Source organism: Hemitrygon akajei, chromosome 15, assembly GCF_048418815.1.
Source record: "Hemitrygon akajei chromosome 15, sHemAka1.3, whole genome shotgun sequence".
Classification (NCBI taxonomy): domain Eukaryota; kingdom Metazoa; phylum Chordata; class Chondrichthyes; order Myliobatiformes; family Dasyatidae; genus Hemitrygon; species Hemitrygon akajei.
This window is the reverse complement of record NC_133138.1, coordinates 49,849,531-49,865,224: the sequence shown is the minus strand read 5'-3', so window position 1 is coordinate 49,865,224 and position 15,694 is coordinate 49,849,531. Positions and strand designations below refer to the sequence as shown.

The following is a 15,694-nucleotide window of genomic DNA, read 5'->3' as shown; positions in this document are numbered from 1 at the left end:
TCAAGCACATCGCTACTGAAAACTCTATTTGCCACTGGAAATTTTGGAAGGAATTGCGAACAGAAATGCACAGTGCATTGTGTGATTAGAAGCCCAAAATTCTGCAGATGCTGGAATCTGGAACAAAAAAAATTGCTGGAAGACCCAGCAGATCAAACAGCACCATGAAAGAAAGGGGGTTGCGTCAATGTTTATGGTCGAACTCCTGCATTAAAATTGGTGGGTTTGGGGTTGGGGAGAAATAAGGGGAAAATGCTCCATATATAGATGTGCAGAAGAAGGGTTGGAGAGAAGCTGGTAGGTGATAGGTGGAGCCAGATGAGAATGGGAACAATGGTAAATGAATCTGAGTGGGAGCCAGTGGAATGTGGTTATGGAAATGGGGGACAGATAGCAACAGGAAAGTAACATAAGATGTGGGTTACCTAAAACTGGAAAGTTTAATGTAAATACCTCTTTATGACTGGAGCTAGTTTTAATATTGCCTTGGTACCGAAATACAAATAACTTCATTCACATCAAAAGTAAACTTCTGTCTTCTGGCAATTTGCTGGTGTCACACATAATGCAATGTGGATCTAGCACAGATTATACTTGTTTTGATATTAGATCTGCATATGTGGTTACTCACTGTAATAATGGGCTGATTCTGCTGGTGCTGAAGTACTACTGTTTGCTGGAGAAAAGCTGTTTTTCACCATGACCCGTAACCTAAGCACTGTAAGAAAGAACCGGTGAATAAGCTTACATCTTTAAAAACAGCTTTTCAAAACTAAAATACAGTAATTTCTTTTTCCAAGTACCTCTAGATGTAATGTGCATTGACACAGTCTTATCCTCAGTACAAATCACCAAAGTATAGTCAAATATTTTAACATCATTGACTTATTAATATAAATAATATGTACACATTTCATTAGCTGAAAAGTGTGTTGGATAAAGTGCTTTCAGTGGCCATTCTTACATGAATGTGCCAAAGAGTTACAGAACAGACATCTAATGTTCATATGAAAAAGGACAAATTTCTTTACACCTGGAAATAGTTGTGCATCCATAAAGATATAGGATAGGATTATTGTGCACTTGTCAGCAACAGTGCTAACCATGGGTCTGCCACTGTAAACTTCATTCATGCTCAAACCACTGGTATAGGAGTACATGAAAGAATTCTTTTAATTCATAGATTCAATATTTGGGATGTGGGATGTGCTAACAGTGTAAGCATATGGTGCCCTTCAGTAAACCTCATGGACAAGGTGACAATAAACTGCCATCTTGCACCATGACTGTCTGGTGAAAGGATAGCCTAGGCAAATTTTGGCCTTTGTGCACTGGTGTTGGAAAGAATGAATGTCCCGGTTGGTCTTAAAATTTCAGTGTTGCTTAAGCTTCGTTCAACCAAGTAAGCACAGAATGTTCCTAACTTGAACCTTTGAGATGGCGGAAAATACCTAGACTTATTTCCACTTGGCATAATTTACTTATTGTTATTTAATTATTTATGGTTTTATATTGCTATATTTCTACACTATTCTTGTTTGGTGCGACTGTAACGAAACCCAATTTCCCTCGGGATCAATAAAGTATGTCTGTCTGTCTGAACGTCAAAGGAGTGACATCAATGCAAAATAACTATTGTCCGACTATCTAGTGTGATTGTAGAATTTGCATGAATTGAATGATCCACTTGAGATTCTCATCAATGATGACCACAGAATGTAGACAGTGATGGTGATGACACTGAATAAATATTAAGGCTAGGCAGCCAAATTTGTTTGTTGAAGATGAGCACTATCCATCAGATTTGTGCTCAGAAAGCTGTGTGCATTTTAGACCTAGAACATGGTCTAGGTCCTGCTGTTTGTGAACTTGGACTGAGTGATTTGCCAACAGTACGTGAATAGAACAGAACATTGTGTTATCATCAAAGAAGATCTCAATTTCTGACCTTATTATGGAAGGAAGGTTATTGATGTTGCAGCCAAATGTGGTTGGGATTTGGAATCTGCACTAAGGAACTCCTACAGTCACATCCTATGGCTTGGATGATTAACAATCAAAGCTATTTGCCTTTATGAGGTGTCACTCCAATAACTGGAATATCTTCCTCTTGATGGCCATAGACTAGTTTTACCCAAACTCCATTATGACACATTAGGATAATGATGCCATGATGTCAAGGGCAACAACTTTCATCTCACCTCTAGATTAGAACTCTGATATATCCCGGTCCACATTTGTGATGAGAACCTTATTGAAAATGGGGAGAAGGCCAGAGAATGGGGTTGAGGAGGGAAAAAGGATCAGCCATGATTGAATGGTGGAGCAGACTCAATGGCCTAATTCTGCCCCTAGGTCTCCTGGAAAACAAATGGACTTTGGTGAGCTGTCTATTGAAAACTAGAATAGGTATTGCTCAGTAGAATACTGTAACATCTCTTTTCATCACTTTGCTAATGATTGAAGAAAGTTTAATTATGTAGATTTTTTTAATGTGGACAGGACATACCTGGACAATTTTCTGCACTGCTGGGTAAATGTGCAACTCTCTTGGAAGTACTTGATTAGTAGCAATAGCTATTCTTGAAGTCCAAATCTTCAGCAAGGCAGGCAGGGAGCTGACTACTTCCATAGTCTATGCAGCATCCAATGCTTTCAGACATTTTTTAACATCACAAACAGCAATTCAAACTTACTGAAAGCCTGAAGACAACTTCTATGATGGAAAGAATCTTGAGGAAGCAAGGATGGATCATTTTGTCTGTGCAGGTGTGGGGACAGGAGGGTGGGACAGAGGAGATACAGAAGAGTGTTGCTTGCTGATGATCAGAACCTGGAGCTATGATGAGGGGAAGCTGAGGGGAAAAAAGTAAGGGAGTCTCAGGGGACATAATGGCCATCAGGGAGGGCGGTGTAACAGAAAAAGAAATGGTAAGAATAGAAATTAACCCAGTGGGGTTCCAGCCAGAATTATGCTTTTATATCATCGGTGCTTGGTCCATTTTCAGAACAAGAAGAACATAAAAAGTATCGCATGAGGAATTATATCAATTGCTATGCATTTGACACTGAAATCACATCAGATTTGTAGAAATGGATTTAAAGCAGAAGTGCTTGATCGAATTTCCAGAGTGGTGCCATTTAAACCAGAAATGGATACATTTGCATTCAATGCCTGAAAATAGTTACATTTTTAGCCATTGAATTTCCTGGTTAATGTGTACACAGTTGAATTATTTCTTATTGAAATTATAACAACTATAGAAAAAAAGATAAACATTAGATGTTAGGGTTCCTAAGGCAGCACTTTCCAGACCCACGACCACTACCACCTGGAAGGATGAGAACAGCAGATACCTTGGAACACCACCACTTGGAAATCCACCTCCAGGTCACTCACCATCCTGACTTGGAAACACATCACCGTTCCTTCATCGTTGCTGGGTCAAAATCATGGAATTCCCTCCCTAACAGCACTGTGGGTGTACGTACACCTCAGGGACTGCAGCGGTTCAAGAAGGCAGCTCATCACCACCTTCTCAAGGGCAATCAGGATGGACAATAAATGCTGGCTTAGCTGGCGATGCTCACATCCTGTAAATGAATGAATAAATAAATAAAACTGATACTATTTTATTTCATGATTATTGCTAGAAGTTCCCATTTTATTTCTGGAACATTATAAAGTTGGTATTTGGTGCTCCTGTATTGCCTCTTTAGACCATAGGTAGCATGTGAAAATACAAACAAGATTATGTTTGAGAATGCTTGTATGTGCGATTTGTGCAACCTCCCATTTTCTTTTTGAACTTCAGGCAGCAACTGGCATTTAAATTTACAAAATTATGGGAGGTCGTCACCCTTAAAAGAGACACTCTCCATGGCAGCTCCAACACGTGATGGCTGCAAACTTAAAACTGCTCCTTGATGAATCTAGGCTATGTCATATTGGTCATGATACCCCTCAATCTATGTAGTTCATGAAGAGTTCAAAAGTTGAGCAGTAACCTGCTGGTGTTCCCCAGCGTAATGCAGGTGAACGTGCCCTGTTCTGCACAAGTTCAGTGCTCAGCTAAATTCAAGGTTAGAGCACAAATCCCATTACAAAATGGAGGCCTGCCCACCATTCCCCAGGACCAGGTTGCCATTTCCCATGGATGTTAAGATGTCACTCAGAAGTAAATTGTTGTTCATCACCTACAAAGTGATGCTATTTATCAGCTCCTTTCTCTAGTCAAGCAGAGGAAGGCCAAATGGGCAGACTGCTGTTCAGCAACAACCGAAACAGGCCACCAGCAAGCTCGTCGTCTTTACCAAAGACATGGAAAAACCTCACATTTAGAAACTTCGCCAGGTGCAACAAACCACTGGTCAAGGAGATCTGCAGGTGTTGACAGTGACAGCAAGAGTCAATTCTAGTACAAACTGGGTCACAGCAAATTGCAATATTGTCTCCTGAGAGATCTGTTGATACTCTGGTGATGTGACACTACCACCATACTTTAGCATTGTTAACCTCAGCACAGTGATATCAGAGTTAAAGATGCTGTCTTACATCTCCAGAGAACTGAGTTCAATTCTGACATTGGATCTACAGTACTTCTGTGAGTTTGCACATTCTCCCAGTAATCACAGGGGTTTCCATCGGTTTCCTCCCACATACCAAAGATGTGACAATAGGTTAATTGGGCATTGTTCTTCAAGGCTATCATTGAAGTGGCACATGTGCCTCTAGCCTCTCGGGCAATAGCATAATGGAATGATGCTTCTGTAGCTCTATGAAGGACCATAGTTGGCCGTTAGGCACTTGAGTTAATTGGCCCACTAAGAAACACAATGCAAGTGCAAATGTTTCAATACAACTGACTGAATTGTCTAAAAGCATATTCTAGGGAACCCTAAAGCTGTATATTGAAGTTTCCTTTTATAATCCAACTATCCCTTAGAGCAGAAGTTCCCAATCTTTTTTAATCCACGGACCAATACCATCAGGCAAAGGGTCTATGCACCCCAGGTTGAGAACCTCTGCCTCAGAGTATGCAGCATTATGCTTAAATTCATAAACACTAAACGTTTCCTGGACCTGGGAAATCCATTTCATAACTGCTGAAGAGTAGCAATGTATGAAAATTACTGCTTTCAGCTGCACATCTGATGCAGAAAAAGAGAGTGCTTCATGATCAAATTTTAAGACATCATTCTTTTAATTCATTTTTGAATCTAGTTGCCACTTTCAAGGACAGCATTTAATGTCCATCCTTCGCTGCCCTTGAAATGGTGGCAATGAGGCACGTCCTTGAATGATTGCAGCCTTTGGGTGCTGTTAGGTAACGTTCCAGGATTGATACCCAGTGATGATGCATTTCCAAGTCAAAAGAAACTGTGGCTGTTTTGTGCCTATGCACCCGCTGCTTTTGCTGCTGGTGCTTGGAAACAAATCTCAGAATGGCCTGCCATGCATTTTGTAAATGGTATGCACTGTGACAGTCACGGAGGTAATGAGGGCGATTGATGGGATAGCAACCTAGCAGAATGTTTTATCCTAGTTAATGTCAAGCTTCTTGAGAATTGCTGGATCTGCAATAAATGATTCAAGCAAGAGGAAAGTATTCATTGACACTCCTGACATGCCTTGCAGATGGTAGAAAGACTGCAGTATCAGGAGATGTGTTTTTTCCCCACAGGAAACCTAGCCAGTGCCTTGCTCATAGCCACAAAATATGACTGGGCAGGTGAGTTTTTAATAAATGGTTACTTTCAGGTTCTTTAACCTGGATGACTCTGCAATGGTATTGTGTTGATTGTGCTGGCTTGGTCACTGCCTGATAATTCTCTGGTCCAATTGCTACTTGACCCTTATCAAAATGTCACTAATGTTCCCTAGACTTTGTTACATGAAGGCATAAGCTGCTTCATTAGCTAAGGAGTTATGAATTGAACCAAACAGTATATCATAAGGAAGCAGTCTCACATCTGATTTTACAACAGAAGGAAGATCATCAATGAAGCAACTGAAGCTTATTGGATCTATAATGTTGCCTTGAAGAATTACTGTCGTGACATCCTAGGTCTAGAAAATTTAAACTCTTGACAGTAACAACCATCTTCATTGTGTGAGCTATCACTTCAAAAAAAAAAGTGTTTCACATCAATGTCCATTGACTTCAGTTTCGCCAGAAGGTCACACTTAGTCAAATGCTTCCTTCGCATATTAAAAATGTGTTCTTCTGTTGGTCTCTAATCATCATGCCATGAAGTCCAAATTACCTACATGACAGCAAATACACCTGCCCTAGACCTCTCCATCACTAATTGCCAATGTGACATCAACCAGTTCAAGTTCAGAACTCCTCATTCCTCCTCAAATCTTACCCTCTCAGAAAGCATTGTCTTCCACTCTCTCCACACCAATCCCAATCTAGCTATCAAACCTGCAGACAAATGGGGTGCTGCTGTAGTGTGACTGACTGACCTCCACCCTGCTGAGGCCAAGCAGCAATTCTCAGTCACCTCTTTTGACCTACCTCTTGAAGAGAACCCCACTCTCGATCATCAGAAAATTGTCTCTGACATCACTGACTCTGGAGAACTCCCACCCACTGCCAACTTACAGTACTCTTACCCTGCATTGCTTGCTTCTTCCTCCTACCCAAGATCCACACGCTTGACTGTCTGCATTGGCCTATTGTCTCTGCCTGTTCCTGCCCCGCTTCTTTCTCAACAAAACAATAGACCAGTTCTCATCCATCACGACCCTCCACCATCTAGTAGAACTGGTCTTCACCCTTAACAATTGCTCCTTCTGCTCCTCCCACTTTCTCCAGACTCAAGGAGTAGCCATGGGCACCTGCATGGGCCCCAGCTATGCCTGCCTTTTCACTTGCTACATACAACAGTCCATGTTCCAAGCCCTCCCTGGTAATGCTTCCCAACTCTTCCTCCACTACATTGACAACTGCATTGATACTGCTTCATGCACTCATACTAAGGCCATAATTTCATCAACTTTGCCTCCAACTTCCACCCTGCCCTTAAATTCACTTGGTCTATTTTTGACAACTATCTACAAACATCTTTTATAAACTGATTCCCACAGCTATCTTGACTATACTTCCTTCCACAGTGTCTCCTGTAAAGATGCTATTCCCTTTTCTCAGTTCCTTCATCTCCACTACATCTGTTCCTAAGATGAAGCTTTCCCTTCCAGGACATTAGAGATGTCCTCCACTATCTCTTCCTCCACTATCGATGCTGTCCTCACCCGCATCTCCATTTCCATGCTCACCCCATCTTCATGCTGCCTGTTCCTCTTGTCCTCACCTACCACCCCATGAACATCCACATCCAACACAATTTTCCATACATTCTGCCATCTCCAAAGGGATCCTGTCACTAAACACATCTCGACATCTCCCCTGCAACTTATCCCCGCAAGCAGCCAAAGTGCTACACCTGCCAATTTACTTCCTTCCGTACATCCATTCAAGGCCCCAAATAGTTCTTCCAGGTAAAGCAACACTTCAGCAGTGAATCTGTCTATTGTATCCAGTGCTCCCAACGTGGCCTCCATTGACATGGGTGAGAACTGTTGTAAACTGGGGGTCCACTTTGACAAGCAACTCCACCTCATCTGCCGAAGCAGAATTTCCCGTGGCCAACCATTTTTATTCCTATTCCCATTCCCGTTCCGACATGCCAGTCCATGGTCTCCTCTTGTGCTAAGATGAGACAGCTCTCAGGATAGAGGAGCAACATCTTATATTCTGCCTGGGTAGGTTCCAACCTGATGGCATGAACATCTATTTCTCATTCCTGTTTTCTTTTTCTCTCTCCCATCCGTCTTCTTCTATTTCCCACTTTGGCCTCTGATCTCTTCTCACCTGCCTATCACCTTCTCCTGGTGCTCCTCCTTCTTCCCTTTCACTCACCATCGATCAGATTCCTTCCTCTCCAGCCCTATACCTTTCCCACCCACATGGCTTCATCTATCACCTTCTAGATATCCTTCCTCCCCATCCTCCACCATTTTTTCCAAGCATCTTCCCGCTTCCTTTGCAGTCCTGAAAAAGGGTCTCAGTCCAAAACGTCAACTGTTTCTTCCAGTTGCTGCCAGTTCTGCTGAGCATTTTTGTCTGTTCCTTTGGATTTCCAGCATCTGCAGAATTTCTTCTGATTATTAAGTACATTTTATTCTATATGAACTTGCAAAGTTCAATTAAGGATTTTAAAAATTAGCAAATAGTTGAATATGCAAGATAACAATTATGCTGTGGTCACAGAAATTAACATCATGATAAGAAAAAACAGAAAATGCTCAGTATTTGCAACATTGGATTTCCAGCATCTGCAATTTTTTGATTATGCTAAGGTGTTCAACCTTCGCATGAAGGTCATGAAGTTCTGCATTTGATTGTAAATTCCAAATTTCTTCTGCTTTTTAAGACAAAATGTCAAGGTGCAGAATCTCTTTCATCTCCTATGCTAAACACAAAATATGTATAGGGTAATCCTTTTCTGAAATTCAAATGGATTGTGCATTTTGTCTGGGCAATTAAGAGCAACATGATATTTAAATTTAGTTGGAAGTTAACAAAATTATAAACATTTCCTAACAACCAAATTAACTCTATAATCAATTTAGTTCAAATTTTTACTTCCACATCGATAACACGACATGAGTTAGTCTACCTATTGTGTATTTAATATTTCAGTAATATTTAAGTAATATCATAAAAATACTATTTGATTAAGCATTCTGTTGCTTAAATAATTCATTATGGGCTATTTGTAAAAGTACATGATTGGCACATGTTATCACTCACCAAATCATAAGTGCATTCTACACAAAAAGTAAAGTGAAACTGAGCATATGTATCTCCCGGCTCCATGATTTTCTTTCAATTAGTTTTAAGTTTGGAGTTACAAAACATAACAGTGGGCACAAGTGAGATTTAAAACATACCTGCGATGACTACCTACCTTTGTAAGTGCAGTGAGACATTTGCGTTTAAAATAAAGGTTAGCACGCACATCTTCGGGAAAAGACAAGAGTCAGTAGAATTTTTTAAAAAGTCAGAAAACTGATGAATTCATGGGTTGATATACAGTGAGCACCAGGAGATAATAATTATAAATTAAAAAAGCAAATGGCTGGCTATATTTGATTGCAGAGAAGTTGACTGGATACTGAGTGAATTGAGCAATAATTTGAAGCAAATAAAATAATCAATGGAAAGTGAGTGCCAATTTTTCTGAATTGCATTGGGTGGAAAAGCATATAGACTGCTTAAACTGTTCCAACCAAACCAGACAAAATGAGTCTTGTGGATGTCATCTAAGTAGTATAGGTACATTTAGAGCCAAAACCATTGTTGATTGCTTTAGGTTTCAGAAATGGAATCAAAGAGAGTCAATTTCAATTTATGTAGCTGAATGGAAGAAGTTATCTGAGCATTGCCAGTACAGTAGTGGGCTTAATGATGCACTCAGATTATTTAGTTTGTGGAATCTTACAAGAAAGCAATCAAACAATCTCCTAACTAAACCACAAAACACATTTAAAAGAGCCATTGAAATCGCTGTATCAATAGAAACAGTAGAGACTCTATTGTGTTGCAGTCAGGAATGAAAGCGAGTGTAAACTAAATTGCAACATCTAAATAGAAACCTGCTTGGCTGAACAAATTGTGTTACCATTGTGGCAGGCTCTCACATATACCAGACCCATGCAGGTTTAAAGGCAAAACTTGCAGAAAATGCTACAAGCAGGACAAATACTAAGAGCATACAGGGCAGACAACAATAAGTGGACTGCACTGGAAAGAGATAAAGATAAAAATTCAAGTTACAGTTTCAAAGAGAGCACCAATCTGCATGTTATTGATGAAAAATCTGATTATCACAATAGTGACATTGTGATAATGTAGTCTTGAGATTTATAATATGAAAACTAACAAGAAAGAATATGTAATATGCCTTACACCAGAAATGAATGGCAAATTAATAAAATGGAATTGGACACTGGTTCGGCTCCTTCTGTCATTCCACAAAGTGAGTTTGTACGGCATTTCAAAGCTACTACATAGACACCTGTGGATATCCAATGAAAAACCTCTACTGGAGAAAATTATTTCTGTTGGAATAATAACATTTGTTACAGTGAGATACAATGACCAACAAGCCACATTGGTCTTGGATGTGGTAAAAACAGAAGAGCCAACATTGTCAGGTCGTGAGTGACTACAACTTGATTGGAGTCCCATCCACCAGTTGCGTGCCTCATCTCCTGCAAGAGTCAACTGAAAGCAACTCAAAGGTACTGGAAGATGCCATAGCAGCGTTCAAGGTCAGCATTGGAAAAACTCAAGCACATCAAGGGTAAAATAGTGTTAAATGAAAATGCCACACCCAAGTTTTACAAAGCCTATATCAGGTTCCTTATACCATTTGTGATATAGCAGACAGTGAGCTAGATCACATGGAGGCTGAAGAAATTCTTTCCAAGGTTGAGGGGAAATCATGGGCAATGCCAGTGTTCCCAGTAGCTAAGACAAATGGGTCTGATAGGATCTGTGGTGCTTTTAAAGTTACTATCAACTCAATACTGACAGATCAATACCCTTTGCCCAGGATTGAGGATATCTTTGCAAACTTTTCTGGAGGGAAACACTTCAGAAAAGTGGACTTAGCCAAGGTCTACCTACAGATGGAGATGGAAGAGGAGTCCAAAGTGTTTCTCACCATAAACACTCACAAAGAGTTTTATCACTATAACAGGCTTTTATTTGGAGTAATATCTGCAGCTGTATTCTGACAGAAAGCTATGGACCAGGTGCTGCATGGCTGCCTAAGCACTCAGCGTTACCTGGATGACATCAGTGTTATCAGTAAGGATGACAAGAAACATCTCCAAAATCACAAGACAGTATTTCAAAGCTGAGAAGATTATGGGCTCAGCGCAAGATGCAACAAATGCCAATTCTTTAAACCAATTCTTCACTAAGAATGTCAATTTGTTACTATGCCACACCACTGACACAGAAGTATTAAATGTGTGATCAGAAAATTCAAGCAGTGGTAGATGTCCCAGGGTCTGGTTTGGGGTGTAAAAGGCTTCAATCAGTACTTGTATAGGAGAGAGCTTACTCTCAGTCCTGATCATCAACTATCGGTCTCCATTTTCAAACCACAGAAGGGTGTTTCAGTAATAGCAGCAGGGATTCAGAGATGCACTCTTTTTCTTGGAGGACACAAGTACAAGATCGAATTCAACAGGACAACTAATCATGGAAATGCTGACTGATTGCCCCATTTACACTGGGAAAAGTAAATACCTGAAAAATTTACAAAAGTGGACATTCCTCTATGCATTCTCCCTATTAAGGCAGAGATGATGCAAAGGGAAACCAGAAAAGATTCCACATTGATTCAGGTCTACATGACAATACAAAATGGCTGGAAAGACCAGCAGAAATTCCACTTCCCATATTTTTAACCAGTGCTAGGGTGAACTTGCCCTTGATGAAGATGGCCTTATATGGGGATTGAGAGTTGTTGTACCATCCACCTGACATGCATTCTGTACTGAATTGGAGTTTGTAGCTAAGTAGGGAGGAATGTTGTGTTTTTAAAGTTTCAGTAATATTGTAAATACATTGCTTGATTAAGCATTCTTTATTGTTTAAATAATTCATTACAGGTTATATGTAAAAGTATGTGAATGGCATATGTCATCATGCCAACACATCATAAATGTGCACCTCACTACAAGTGAAACAAAACTAAGCATGTGTGTCTCCTGGCTCCATGTTTTCCTTTCAGCTAGTTTTGTGTTTTGGAGTAACAAAACATAACACTACCAAATAAATTTTAAAAACCAAGAAATTAGGTTGGATTATACTAATTTTCTATATTGTACACTGACCCTGAAAAGGACATAATTAGGATACAGTACAAACATACTTGTTCCATGCCTTGTTAATGCTGCATTTTGTGTTGGTTTGGATATTCAATGATTACCCAGAGTGCCTATTTAAAGGCAAGGTTAACCATTATGCATTTGGGAACCTAGAAACTATCTACAGAATTTGTTCCCAACCGACTACAATGCTGTGGTCAATTTTCTCAAGTACAAGTACCACCGCCCAACAGTAATAGTTGGAGGTTTCCATCATCACAGTAAGAAAACAGGAAAATACCAATGTCAATGTAAAACTATAGTCACTTGTATCTATCCTTTCTTCTAGAACAGGGGATTCACAAACTTCTTTTATGCCAGGGACCCCTAGCATTATCTGAGGGGTCTGTGGAACACCTGTTCTAGAATAACTGAAGAGCTTTGTGGAACCAGCCTGCCTGTTGTGGTTTTACTACTTCTCCAACTGTTGGAGAATTGTGGAAACTTTACCTAGTAATCTTCCACACCCAGTGGTTCATGGGCACCATAGAATTCAGGCACACACTGACTGCTAGTCATTCCTTCAAATTTAGATTTGTTCAATTCAAAACACAATATAAATTGCCAATATCATTTGGACGTAACTCTGGTTCAAAAGAATTGACTGAATCAGGCAATTTTGAGTACAATGAATTAAATTCCAATTGACAATGGCACTCATATGAATTATATTACAGATCCAACAGAATGTGATTAAAGGAAACACATGAAAAGTATTCCATGATCAATTGTACCAATATGGTACTATGCCAGGGAAACGCTCAATGGTATGTCATGGGCTTGAGCTTTATGGACCCTAAAGGGCACAGCATCTCCACATTGTACTCCATATGTAGAATATCAGTACAATTTGGCAATATTCCTATTTCTTGACCAAGTAACATTAACTTTTGGAAAACAACAGGGTATATTTAACATTTGGAAAACAACAATCACCATGCATTCCTGCCTCAGGTCATCTGAGACAGATACCTTAGCTTTATTTTTGTATGCTATGTGCTTATGCCTACAGCAGTAAGTGATATTGGCCAGGGTCAGGAGATGTACGGTGCAAGAGGGCAAGCAAGCACCAGCAAGAGGGTAAACAATTTTTGAATTATAAAGATGAGTAAAAGTACAGTTTGGAAAAAGGTTTTAAGGCCATTTCTGGAGTAGACAACAGCACATTGCCCATGTTTCTCATAGAAATGAAATCAAAGTCCAAAATATGCATAATTCAGATTCACCAGCAGAAATAGGTCAAACATTCATGCTGCCCAGAGGAAGGTGACCCACTTAAATATAGAGGCCAATGATTCAATGTTATCAGACTGAGAAGTCAAACTTCTGACAATACCTGTTCTGCTTAGTTAAACTGGACCTGAATTAAAGAGCAAGTCAGGAAGCCTTGGTATTCAGTGATAGTTTTCATTTTTAAATGAACTCTGGTAGATTTCATAAAATGAAAGATCAAAATTATGAGTTTATTGGTGGTTGTTGTTTTTTGAGGGACTAGGAAAAAGGTATTTTTTGTATTGAAGATAAAAAATTTTGGGCAACAATTCCAGATCCCAATTGGATCATACAAATCAATTGTATTCAAATAAGAAATGAATTAGGACAACAGAAAGGTATTTCTTGATGCCTAACGATAAATAGCTTGATTAAAGAATCCCTCTGATACAGAGTATTACCATAAGAATATAACCGTTCACAACCACAGCAGATTTTTCTTTTGCATTAGACCTCTGTTGCTTTTCTTATCTACTTTAAGGAAAAACTGGTCTTCACTAATATTTAACACATTTCTTTTCATATGATTCAATAGCTGGGGCCACCCAGAGGGGCAAAGCACACCCTTTTACATAGTGGGCACGCTTGTAACTGCACAGATCAGTATCAGGTCAGTTCTCAGCCTAGTCTGTAGAGAAAAGAGCTGCCTGTTTTTCAACCTTGCAGCAGAGATACCCTTTTAGGCCAGTACCCAAAAAAATGCCATTCTTGATGCACTGCCACTCAGGTCAAAAAGCTTCTCTTCTTTAGTCAGCCTTTCTTTCAACAATCTATGGCTTTTAAAATCACAATTTAGAACTCCCTGTCTTTATTTGTCCTTTCTGCTCCCCAGTGAGGAGTGGTTATTTGCTAAGAATCTAGGCTACTTAGCTAGATTTCTCAATACAGGTACAATATGAACCACATATTTCTGGAGATAAACTTTAAAACTGGATTAAAGCAGCAACAAATTTTACAAGAGTATGCTTCAGTTAAAGCATATGTAAAATATCCTTAATTATCTCCTGCATAAACTTGCTCCTTCAAACACAATTTAAACTACAATTAAAGCAACTGGCTTGCAGAAAAATTTGCAAATCATTGCTTCAGCCGATGTTCCTTGCAGCATATAGAATACAGTTTGAATGACTAATGTAGTGTATATCTGCAATTTCCAGCCTTACAATACACCTTGTTTGGAATGAGCAATATATTAACATCATTTAATCCACAGTCTGATCTACTGTACTTCAAAGATCTCATTGAAGCTTTGCAGATTTGAATAAGTTCAAGAGATTTTTAAACCATGCAACTGCTGAACCACACCAAACATTCCTACTGTACTAACTATCAACACAAAACTATTCTCCATTAAGCAGAACATTCACATCTACCCATTACTCTAATACCGGTTCACACTTCAGAAAGACATAGGTTTGACTACTTACACTTAAATTGGTTAGGTGGTGCGGAAAAGCAGCTGTGTCGCCGTCCCAGGACCTTTGTTCTGCTTCGACATGACATCCTGGCAATCATCTTGTGCGGTGATTTCGACAGTCTGGACAAAAGCTCAATGACAACGTATGAACCAAGGATGACACTGGAGAAGTTCAGCCTTCAATATTTTGTGCCAAATTTTGGCGTAGAATCCAAACTTCATTTTGTATTTACTTTTTGCAAAAAATGCAATAAAACATATCAAAGAACCATTTCAAATAAAACTGATTTTGGTAGAATTTTGCTTTTTTTTTTAAAAAAAACATGGAAATTAAGAAAAATATTTCTAAAGATTCATAGTTTCCAAAATTTCTGTTTATCTTCTGCATCATATTTCCTACAGGAAAAATATCAATAAGCTTGAAAGAGAGCAGCAAAGATTTACATGGACTTGAGGACCTGAGAGAGAGAAAAATGTTGAATAGATTATATTCCCTAGAGCAGAGAAGAATGAGGGGAGATCTTATAGAGGCACACAGAATTGAGGGATATGGATGGGGCGAATGAAAAAAGCTTTTTTCCCTTCAGGATGGGTGAGACTAGAACTAGAGGTCATAGGTTGAGGATGAAAGATGAAATGTTTAAGGGGATTTTGAGGAGAAACTTCATGCAATGATAGCATGAGTGTGGAACCAGCTGCCCACAGAAGTGGCAGAGGTGGGTCTAATTTCTGTGAACAAAAAGTGATGCATACATTCAAGCTGACATCCATGAACTGCAGTCATACTTTTCTATTAATGAGGCGAGCTCCAGAAATATCTGGGAATATCATCTTATAAAGCCATTATTAATGTGCCAGGTAAAGAATTCATGGAACAGAAATCATACTTAATTCTGCAATGAGAAAAATTACTCAATTATAACTTCTGTCTCTTATCAGACTACAGCTGCATATCATGCTCCAGATTCCAGTATTTGCAGTCTTTTGCATCTCCATAGCTGTATACCTTGCTTGCTCTATGATTTCATTGCTATATAACCTCTTTGTAA

The 15,694-nt window shown here is 39.3% G+C and overlaps 1 protein-coding gene and 1 long non-coding RNA gene across 3 annotated transcripts in view; both read right to left on the bottom strand.

Moving 5' to 3' along the window:
* LOC140739343 (pro-neuregulin-2, membrane-bound isoform-like) overlaps window positions 1-15,694 on the bottom strand; it is a 686,097-nt gene that overhangs the window by 654,033 nt on the left and 16,370 nt on the right. The window lies entirely within an intron of this gene.
* Window positions 631-3,588, bottom strand: LOC140739597 (uncharacterized). The gene is made up of 3 exons (XR_012101682.1): window positions 3,401-3,588; window positions 2,202-2,360; window positions 631-718 (listed from the first exon to the last, which is right to left on the bottom strand). It is a non-coding gene; the product is annotated as an uncharacterized lncRNA (long non-coding RNA).